Genomic DNA, 10,703 nt, shown 5'->3' on the forward strand with positions numbered 1-10,703 from the left:
TAAAACAGGACGACGCAGACAGACGGACAAAGCAGGACGAGGCAGACAGACAGAGAAAGCAGGATGAGGCAGACAGATAAAGCAGGACGAGACACACAGATAAAGTAGGACGAGGCAGACAGACAGATAAAGCAGGATCAGGCAGACAGACAGACAAAGCAGGACGAGGCAGACAGAGACACAAAGCAGGACGACGCAGACAGAGAAAGGAGGAAGAAGCAGACAGAGAAAGCAGGACGAGACAGACAGATAAAGCAGGACGAAGCAGACAATCAGTCAAAGGAGGATGAGAGACAGACAGATAAAGCAGCACGAGACAGACAGATAAAACAGGACAAGCAGACAGATCAAGCAGAACGAGGCAGACAGATAAAAGAGGACGAGGCAGACAGATAAAACAGGACGAAGAAGACAGATAGATAAAACAGGAAGAAGAAGACAGATAAAGCAGGACGAGGCAGACAGACAGACAAAGCAGGACGAGGTAGACACACGGATAAAGCAGGACGAGGCAGACAGATAAAGCAGGACGAGGCAGACAGATAAAGCAGGACGAGACAGACAGACAGAGGAAGTAGGAGAAGGCAAGCAGATAAACTAGGACGAGGCAGACAGATAAAGGAGGACGAGTCAGACAGACAGAGAAAGCAGGACGAGGCAGACAGACAGATAAAGCAGGACGTGACAGACAGACAAAGCAGGACGAGGCATACAGATAAAACAGGACGAGACAGACAGATAAAGCAGGACGATGCAGGCAGACAGACAGACAAAGCAGGACGAGGGAGACAGACAGATAAAGCAGGACGATGCAGACAGATAAAGCAGGATGAGGCAGACAGACAGATAAAACAGGACGAGGCATACAGACAAAGCATCACGAGGCATACAGACAGACAAAGCAGGACGAGGCAGACAGATAAAGCAGGACGAGACAGATAGATAAAGCAGGAAGAAGAAGACAGATAAAGCAGGACGAGGCAGACAGACAGACAAAGCAGGACGAGGCATACAGACAAAGCATCACGAGGCATACAGACAGACAAAGCAGGACGAGGCAGACAGATAAAGCAGGACGAGACAGATAGATAAAGCAAGACGAGACAGACAGACAAACAAAACAGGAGGAAGCAGACAGACAGACAAAGGAGGACGAGACAGACAGACAGATAAAGCAGAACGAGACAGAGAGATAAAACAGGACAAGGGAGACAGATAGATAAAACAGGAAGAAGCAGACAGATAAAGCAGGACGAGGCAGATATATAAATCAGGACCAGCCAGACAGACAAAGCAAGACGAGGCAGATAGACAGACAAAGCAAGACGAGGCAGACAGACAGACAATGCAGGACGAGGCAGACAGACAAAGCAGGACGAGGCAGACAGAGAGATAAAACAGGACGACGCAGACAGACGGCCAAAGCAGGACGAGGCAGACAGACAGAGAAAGGCAGGATGAGGCAGACAGATAAAGCAGGACGAGACACACAGATAAAACAGGACGAGGCAGAAAGACAGACAAAGGAGGACGAGACAGACAGACAAATAAAGCAAGACGAGACAGACAGAGGAAACAGGACGAGGCAGACAGGCAGATAAAGCAGGACGAGGCAAATAGACAGATGAAGCAGGACGAGGCAGACAGGACAAAGTAGGACAGGTAGAAAGACAGATAAAGCAGGACGAGACAGAGAGAGAAAGCAGGACGAGGCAGTCAGACAAAGCAGGACGAGACAGACAGACAGGCAGATAAAACAGGACCAGGCAGACAGACGGACAAAGCAGGACGAGGCAGACAGACAGACAAAGCAGGACGAGGCAGACAGATAAAGCAGCATGAGACAGACAGACAGAGAAAGCAGGACGAGACAGAAAGATAAAACAGGACAAGGCACACAGATAAAGGAGGACGAGGCACACAGACAGACAAAGCAGGACGAGGCAGACAGACAGATAAAGCAGGACGAGGCAGACAGACAGATAAAGCAGGATGAGGCAGACAGATAAAGCAGGACGAGCAGATAGAGAGACAAAGCAGGACGAGGCAGAGAGATAAGGCAGGACGAGAAGACCGATAAAACAGGACGAGGCAGACAGATAAAGCAGGACGAGGCAGACAGATAAAGCAGGACGCGGCAGACAGACAGATAAAGTAGGACGTGGCAGACAGACAGACAATGGAGGACGAGGCAGACAGATAAAGCAGGACGCAGCAGATAGACAGACCAAGCAGGACGAGGCAGACAGACAGATAAAGCAGGACGAGGCAGACAGACAGATAAAGCAGGATGAGGCAGACAGATAAAGCAGGACGAGCAGATAGAGAGACAAAGCAGGACGAGGCAGAGAGATAAGGCAGGACGAGAAGACCGATAAAACAGGACGAGGCAGACAGATAAAGCAGGACGAGGCAGACAGATAAAGCAGGACGCGGCAGACAGACAGATAAAGTAGGACGTGGCAGACAGACAGACAATGGAGGACGAGGCAGACAGATAAAGCAGGACGCAGCAGATAGACAGACCAAGCAGGACGAGGCAGACAGACAGATAAAGCAGGATGAGGCAGACAGACAGACAAAGCAGGACGAGGCAGACAGAGACACAAAGCAGGACGACGCAGACAGAGAAAGGAGGAAGAAGCAGACAGAGAAAGCAGGACGAGACAGACAGATAAAGCAGGACGAGACAGACAGATAAAACAGGACAAGCAGACAGATCAAGCAGAACGAGGCAGACAGATAAAAGAGGACGAGGCAGACAGATAAAACAGGACGAAGCAGACAGATAGATAAAACAGGAAGAAGAAGACAGATAAAGTAGGACGAGGCAGACAGACAGACAAAGCAGGACGAGGTAGACACACGGATAAAGCAGGACGAGGCAGACAGATAAAGCAGGACGAGGCAGACAGATAAAGCAGGACGAGGCAGACAGACAGATAAAACAGGACGAGGCAGACAGACAAAGCATCACGAGGCATACAGACAGACAAAGCAGGACGAGGCAGACAGATAAAGCAGGACGAGACAGATAGATAAAGGAAGACGAGACAGACAGACAAAACAGGACGAAGCAGACAGACAAAGGAGGACGAGATAGACAGACAGATAAAGCAGGATGCAGCAGATAGACAGACCAAGCAGGACGAGGCACACAGACAGATAAAGCAGGATGAGGCAGACAGACAGACAAAGCAGGACGAGGCAGACAGAGACACAAAGCAGGACGACGCAGAAAGAGAAAGGAGGAAGAAGCAGACAGATAAAGCAGGACGAAGCAGACAATCAGTCAAAGGAGGATGAGAGAGACAGATAAAGCAGAACGAGGCAGACAGATAAAAGAGGACGAGGCAGACAGATAAAACAGGACGAAGCAGACAGATAGATAAAACAGGAAGAAGAAGACAGATAAAGCAGGACGAGGCAGACAGACAGACAAAGCAGGACGAGGTAGACACACGGATAAAGCAGGACGAGGCAGACAGATAAAGCAGGACGAGGCAGACAGATAAAGCAGGACGAGACAGACAGATAAAACAGGACGAGGCAGACAGACAGAGGAAGTAGGAGAAGGCAAGCAGATAAACTAGGACGAGGCAGAGAGATAAAGGAGGACGAGTCAGACAGACAGAGAAAGCAGGACGAGGCAGACAGACAGATAAAGCAGGACGTGACAGACAGACAAAGCAGGACGATGCATACAGATAAAACAGGACGAGACAGACAGATAAAGCAGGACGATGCAGGCAGACAGACAGACAAAGCAGGACGAGGGAGACAGACAGATAAAGCAGGACGAGGCAGACAGACAGAGAAAGCAGGACGAGGCAGACAGACAGACAATGCAGGACGAGGCAGACAGATAGAGCAGGACAAGGCAGACAGACGGATAAAGCAGGACGAGGCAGACAGATAAAGCAGGACGAGGGGGATAGATAAAACAGGATGAGGCAGACAGACAGATAAAACAGGACGAGGCAGACAGACAAAGCATCACGAGGCATACAGACAGACAAAGCAGGACGAGGCAGACAGATAAAGCAGGACGAGACAGATAGATAAAGGAAGACGAGACAGACAGACAAAACAGGACGAAGCAGACAGACAGACAAAGGAGGACGAGATAGACAGACAGATAAAGCAGAACGAGACAGAGAGATAAAACAGGACGAGGGAGACAGATAGATAAAACAGGAATAAGGAGACAGATAAAGCAGGACGAGGCAGACAGACTGACAATGGAGGACGAGGCAGACAGATAAAGCAGGACGAGACAGACAGACAGATAAAGCAGGAAGAGGCAGACATAAAGCAGGACGAGGCAGAGATATAAACAGGACGATGCAGACAGACAGATAAAACAGGACTAGTCAGACAGACAAAGCAGGACGAGGCAGACAGAGAGATAAAACAGGACGACGCAGACAGACGGACAAAGCAGGACGAGGCAGACAGACAGAGAAAGCAGGATGAGGCAGACAGATAAAGCAGGACGAGACACACAGATAAAACAGGACGAGGCAGAAAGACAGACAAAGGATGACGAGACAGACAGACAAATAAAGCAAGACGAGACAGACAGAGAAAACAGGACGAGGCAGACAGGCAGATAAAGCAAAACGAGACAGATAGATAAAGCAGGAAGAGGCAGACAGATAAAGCAGGACGAGGCAGATAGTCAGATAAAACAGGACGAGGCAGACAGACAGACAAAGCAGGACGAGGCAGACAGACAGATGAAGCAGGACGAGGCAGACAGACAAAGTAGGACGAGGTAGAAAGACAGATAAAGCAGGACGAGACACACAGATAAAACAGGACGAGGCAGAAAGACAGACAAAGGACGACGAGACAGACAGACAAATAAAGCAAGACGAGACAGACAGAGAAAACAGGACGAGGCAGACAGGCAGATAAAGCAAGACGAGACAGACAGATAAAGCAGGAAGAGGCAGACAGATAAAGCAGGACGATGCAGATAGTCAGATAAAACAGGACGAGGCAGACAGACAGACAAAGCAGGACGAGGCAGAAAAACAGATGAAGCAGGACGAGACAGAGAGAGAAAGCAGGACGAGGCAGAAAGACAAAGCAGGACGAGACAGACAGACAGACAGATAAAACAGGACCAGGCAGACAGACGGACAAAGCAGGACGAGGCAGACAGACAGACAAAGCAGGACGAGGCAGACAGATATAGCAAGACGAGACAGATAAAACAGGACGAAGCAGACAGACAAGTAAAGGAGGATGAGAGAGACAGACAAATAAAGCAGGACGAGACAGACAGATAAAACAGGACAAGCAGACAGATAAAGCAGGACGAGGCAGACAGATAAAGCAGGACGAGGCAGACAGACAGAGAAAGCAGGACGAGGCACACAGACAGACAAAGCAGGACAAGGCACACAGATAAAGCAGGACGAGGCAGACAGACAGACAAAGCAGGACGAGGCAGACAGACAGATAAAGCAGGACGAGGCAGACAGACAGATAAAGCAGGATGAGGCAGACAGCTAAAGCAGGACGAGCAGATAGAGAGACAAAGCAGGACGAGGCAGAGAGATAAGGCAGGACGAGAAGACCGATAAAAGAGGACGAGGCAGACAGATAAAGCAGGACGAGGCAGAAAGATAAAGCAGGACGCGGAAGACAGATAGAGTAGGACGAGGCAGACAGACAGACAAAGCAGGACGACGCAGACAGACAGACCAAGCAGGACGAGGCAGACTGAGACACAAAGCAGGACGACGCAGACAGACAGAGAAAGCAGGAAGAAGCAGACAGAGAAAGCAGGACGAGACAGACAGATAAAGCAGGACGAGAGAAACAGATAAAACAGAACGAAGCAGACAATCAGAAAAAGGAGGATGAGACACACAGACAGATAAAGCAGGACGAGACAGACAAATAAAACAGGACAAGCAGACAGATAAAGGAGAACGAGGCAGACAGATGAAAGAGGACGAGGCAGACAGATAAAACAGGACGAAGCAGACACATACATAAAACAGGAAGAAGAAGACAGATAAAGCAGGACGAGGCAGACAGACAGACAAAGCAGGACGAGGTAGACAGACGGATAAAGCAGGACGAGGCAGACAGATAAAGAAGGACGAGGCAGACAGACAGACAAAGCAGGACGAGGCAAACAGATAAAGCAGGACGAGGGAGACAGACAAAGCAGGACGATGTAGACAGACAGATAAAGCAGGACGAGGTAGACCGACAGATATAGCAGGACGAGGCAGACAGACAGACAAAGCAGGACGAGACTGACAGATAAAGAAGGACGAGCAGAGAGAGAGAGATAAAGCAGGACGAGGCAGACAGACAGATAAAGCAGGACTAGGCAGACAGATAAAGCAGGACGAGACAGACAGATAAAACAGGACGAGGCAGACAGACAGAGAAAGCAGGAGAAGGCAGACAGATAAACTAGGACGAGACAGACAGATAAAGCAGGACGAGTCAGGCTGACAGATAAAGCAGAACGTGACAGACAGACAAAGCAGGACGAGGCAGACAGATAAAATAGGACGAGACAGGCAGATAAAGCAGGACGCGGCAGACAAACAGACAAAGCAGGACGAGGCAGACAGATAAAATAGGACGAGGCAGACAGATAAAGCAGGACGCGGCAGACAGACAGACAAAGCAGGACGAGGCAGACAGAGAGATAAAACAGGACGAGGCAGAGAGACGGACAAAGCATGACGATGCAGACAGACAGACAAAGCAGGACGAGGCAGACAGATAAAGCAGGACGAGACAGAGAGATAAAGCAAGACGAGACAGACAGATAAAACAGGACGAAGCAGACAGACAGACAAAGGAGGACGAGACCGGGAGACAGATAAACCAGGACGAGAGAGACAGATAAAACAGGACAAGGCAGACAGATAGACAAAGCAGGACGAGGCAGACAGACAGACAAAGCAAGACGAAGCAGATAGAGAAAGCAAGACGAGGCAGACAGACAGACAAAGCAGGACGAGGCAGACAGACAGACAAAGCAATACGAAGCAGATAGAGAAAGCAAGACGAGGCAGACAGACAGACAATGCAGGACGAGGCAGATAGACAGAGCAGGACAAGGCAGACAGACACATAAAGTAGGACGTGGCAGACAGACAGACAATGGAGGACGAGGCAGACAGATAAAGCAGGACGCAGCATATAGACAGACCAAGCAGGACGAGGCAGACAGACAGATAAAGCAGGATGAGACAGACAGAGAGACAAAGCTGGACGAGGCAGACAGAGAAAGGAGGAAGAAGCAGACAGAGAAAGCAGGACGAGACAGACAGATAAAGCAGGACGAAGCAGACAATCAGTCAAAGGAGGATGAGACAGACAGACAGATAAAGCAGCACGAGACAGACAGATAAAACAGGACAAGCAGACAGATAAAGCAGAACGAGGCAGACAGATAAAAGAGGACGAGGCAGACAGATAAAACAGGACGAAGCAGACAGATAGATAAAACAGGAAGAAGAAGACAGACAAAGCAGGACGAGGTAGACACACGGATAAAGCAGGACGAGGCAGACAGATAAAGCAGGACGAGGCAGACAGACAAAGTAGGACGACGCAGACAGATAAAGCAGGATGAGGGAGAGAGACAGACAAAGCAGGACGATGCAGACAGACAGATAAAGCAGGACGAGGTAGACAGACAGATATAGCAGGACGAGGCAGACATACAGACAAAGCAGGACGAGACTGACAGATAAAGAAGGACGAGCAGAGAGAGAGAGAGACAAAGCAGGACGAGGTAGACAGACAGATATAGCAGGACGAGGCAGACATACAGACAAAGCAGGACGAGACTGACAGATAAAGAAGGACGAGCAGAGAGAGAGAGAGAGAGACAAAGCAGGACGAGGCAGACGAACAGATAAAGCAGGACGAGGCAGACAGATAAAGCAGGACGAGACAGACAGATAAAACAGGACGAGGCAGACGGACAGAGGAAGTAGGAGAAGGCAAGCAGATAAACTAGGACGAGGCAGACAGATAAAGGAGGACGAGTCAGACAGAGAAAGCAGGACGAGGAAGACAGACAGACAAAGCAGGACGTGACAGACAAAGCAAGACGAGACATACAGATAAAAGAGGACGAGACAGACAGATAAAGCAGGACGAGGCAGACAGACAGACAAAGCAGGACGAGGCAGACAGACAGACAATGCAAGACGAGGCAGACAGATAGAGCAGGACAAGGCAGACAGACGGATAAAGCAGGACGAGGCAGACAGATAAAGCAGGACGAGACAGACAGATAAAGCAGGACGAGGCAGACAGACAGATAAAACAGGACGAGGCAGACAAAGCATCACGAGGCATACAGACAGACAAAGCAGGACGAGGCAGACAGATAAAGCAGGACGAAGCAGACAGACAGACAAAGGAGGACGAGATAGACAGACGGATAAAGCAGAACGAGACAGAGAGATAAAACAGGACGAGGGAGACAGATAAAGCAGGACGAGGCAGACATATAAATCAGGACCAGAATGACAGACAAAGGAAGACGAGGCAGATAGACAGACAAAGCAAGACGAGGGAGACAGACTGACAATGCAGGACGAGGCAGACAGATAAAGCAGGACGAGACAGACAGACAGATAAAGCAGGAAGAGGCAGACAGATAAAGCAGGACGAGGCAGAGAAATAAACAGGACGATGCAGACAGACAGATAAAACAAGACTAGTCAGACAGACAAAGCAGGACGAGGCAGACAGAGAGATAAAACAGGACGACGCAGACAGACGGACAAAGCAGGACGAGGCAGACAGATAAAGCAGGACGAGACACACAGATAAAACAGGACGAGGCAGAAAGACAGACAAAGGACGACGAGACAGACAGACAAATAAAGCAAGACGAGACAGACAGAGAAAACAGGACGAGGCAGACAGGCAGATAAAGCAAGACGAGACAGACAGATAAAGCAGGAAGAGGCAGACAGATAAAGCAGGACGATGCAGATAGTCAGATAAAACAGGACGAGGCAGACAGACAGACAAAGCAGGACGAGGCAGACAGACAGATGAAGCAGGACGAGGCAGACAGACAAAGTAGGACGAGGTAGAAAGACAGATAAAGCAGGACGAGACACACAGATAAAACAGGACGAGGCAGAAAGACAGACAAAGGACGACGAGACAGACAGACAAATAAAGGAAGACGAGACAGACGGAGAAAACAGGACGAGGCAGACAGGCAGATAAAGCACGACGAGACAGACAGATAAAGCAGGAAGAGGCAGACAGATAAAGCAGGACGAGGCAGACAGACAGACAAAGCAGGACGAGGCAGACAGACAGATGAAGCAGGACGAGGCAGACAGACAAAGTAGGACGAGGTAGAAAGATAAAGCAGGACGAGACAGAGAGAGAAAGCAGGACGAGGCAGACAGACAAAGCAGGACGAGGCAGACAGTTAAAGCAGGACGAGACAGACAGATAAAAGAGGACGAGGCAGACAGATAAAGCAGGACGAGGCAGAAAGATAAAGCAGGACGCGGCAGACAGACAGATAAAGTAGGACGAGGCAGACAGATAAAGCAGGACGCAGCAGACACACAGACCAAGCAGGACGAGGCAGACAGAGATAAAGCAGGATGAGGCAGACAGACAGACAAAGCAGGATGAGGCAGACAGACAGACAAAGCAGGACGAAGCAGACAGAGACACAAAGCAGGACGACGCAGACAGACAGAGAAAGCAGGAAGAAGCAGACAGAGAAAGCAGGACGAGACAGACAGATAAAGCAGGACGAGAGAGACAGATAAAACAGAACGAAGCAGACAATCAGGAAAAGGAGGATGAGACACACAGACAGATAAAGCAGGACGAGACAGACAGACAAAACAGGACAAGCAGACAGATAAAGCAGAACGAGGCAGACAGATGAAAGAGGACGAGGCAGACAGATAAAACAGGACGAAGCAGACAGATAGATAAAACAGGAAGAAGAAGACAGATAAAGCAGGACGAGGCAGACAGACAGACAAAGCAGGACGAGGTAGACAGACGGATAAAGCAGGACGAGGCAGACAGATAAAGAAGGACGAGGGAGACAGACAGACAAAGCAGGACGATGTAGACAGACAGATAAAGCAGGACGAGGTAGACAGACAGATATAGCAGGACGAGGCAGACAGACAGACAAAGCAGGACGAAACTGACAGATAAAGAAGGACGAGCAGAGAGAGAGAGATAAAGCAGGACGAGGCAGACAGATAAAGCAGGACGAGGCAGACAGATAAAGCAGGACGAGACAGACAGATAAAACAGGACGAGGCAGACAGACAGAGAAAGCAGGAGAAGGCAGACAGATAAACTAGGACGAGACAGACAGATAAAGCAGGACGAGTCAAACAGACAGATAAAGCAGGACGTGACAGACAAAGCAGGACGAGGCAGACAGATAAAGCAGGACGAGACAGACAGACAGACAAAGGAGGACGAGATAGACAGACGGATAAAGCAGAACGAGACAGAGAGATAAAACAGGACGAGGGAGACAGATAAAGCAGGACGAGGCAGACATATAAATCAGGACCAGAATGACAGACAAAGGAAGACGAGGCAGATAGACAGACAAAGCAAGACTAGGGAGACAGACTGACAATGCAGGACGAGGCAGACAGATAAAGCAGGACGAGACAGACAGACAGATAAAGCAGGAA

The sequence above is a fragment of the Babylonia areolata genome, chromosome 22 (genome assembly GCF_041734735.1).
Source record: "Babylonia areolata isolate BAREFJ2019XMU chromosome 22, ASM4173473v1, whole genome shotgun sequence".
Classification (NCBI taxonomy): Eukaryota; Metazoa; Mollusca; class Gastropoda; order Neogastropoda; family Buccinidae; genus Babylonia; species Babylonia areolata.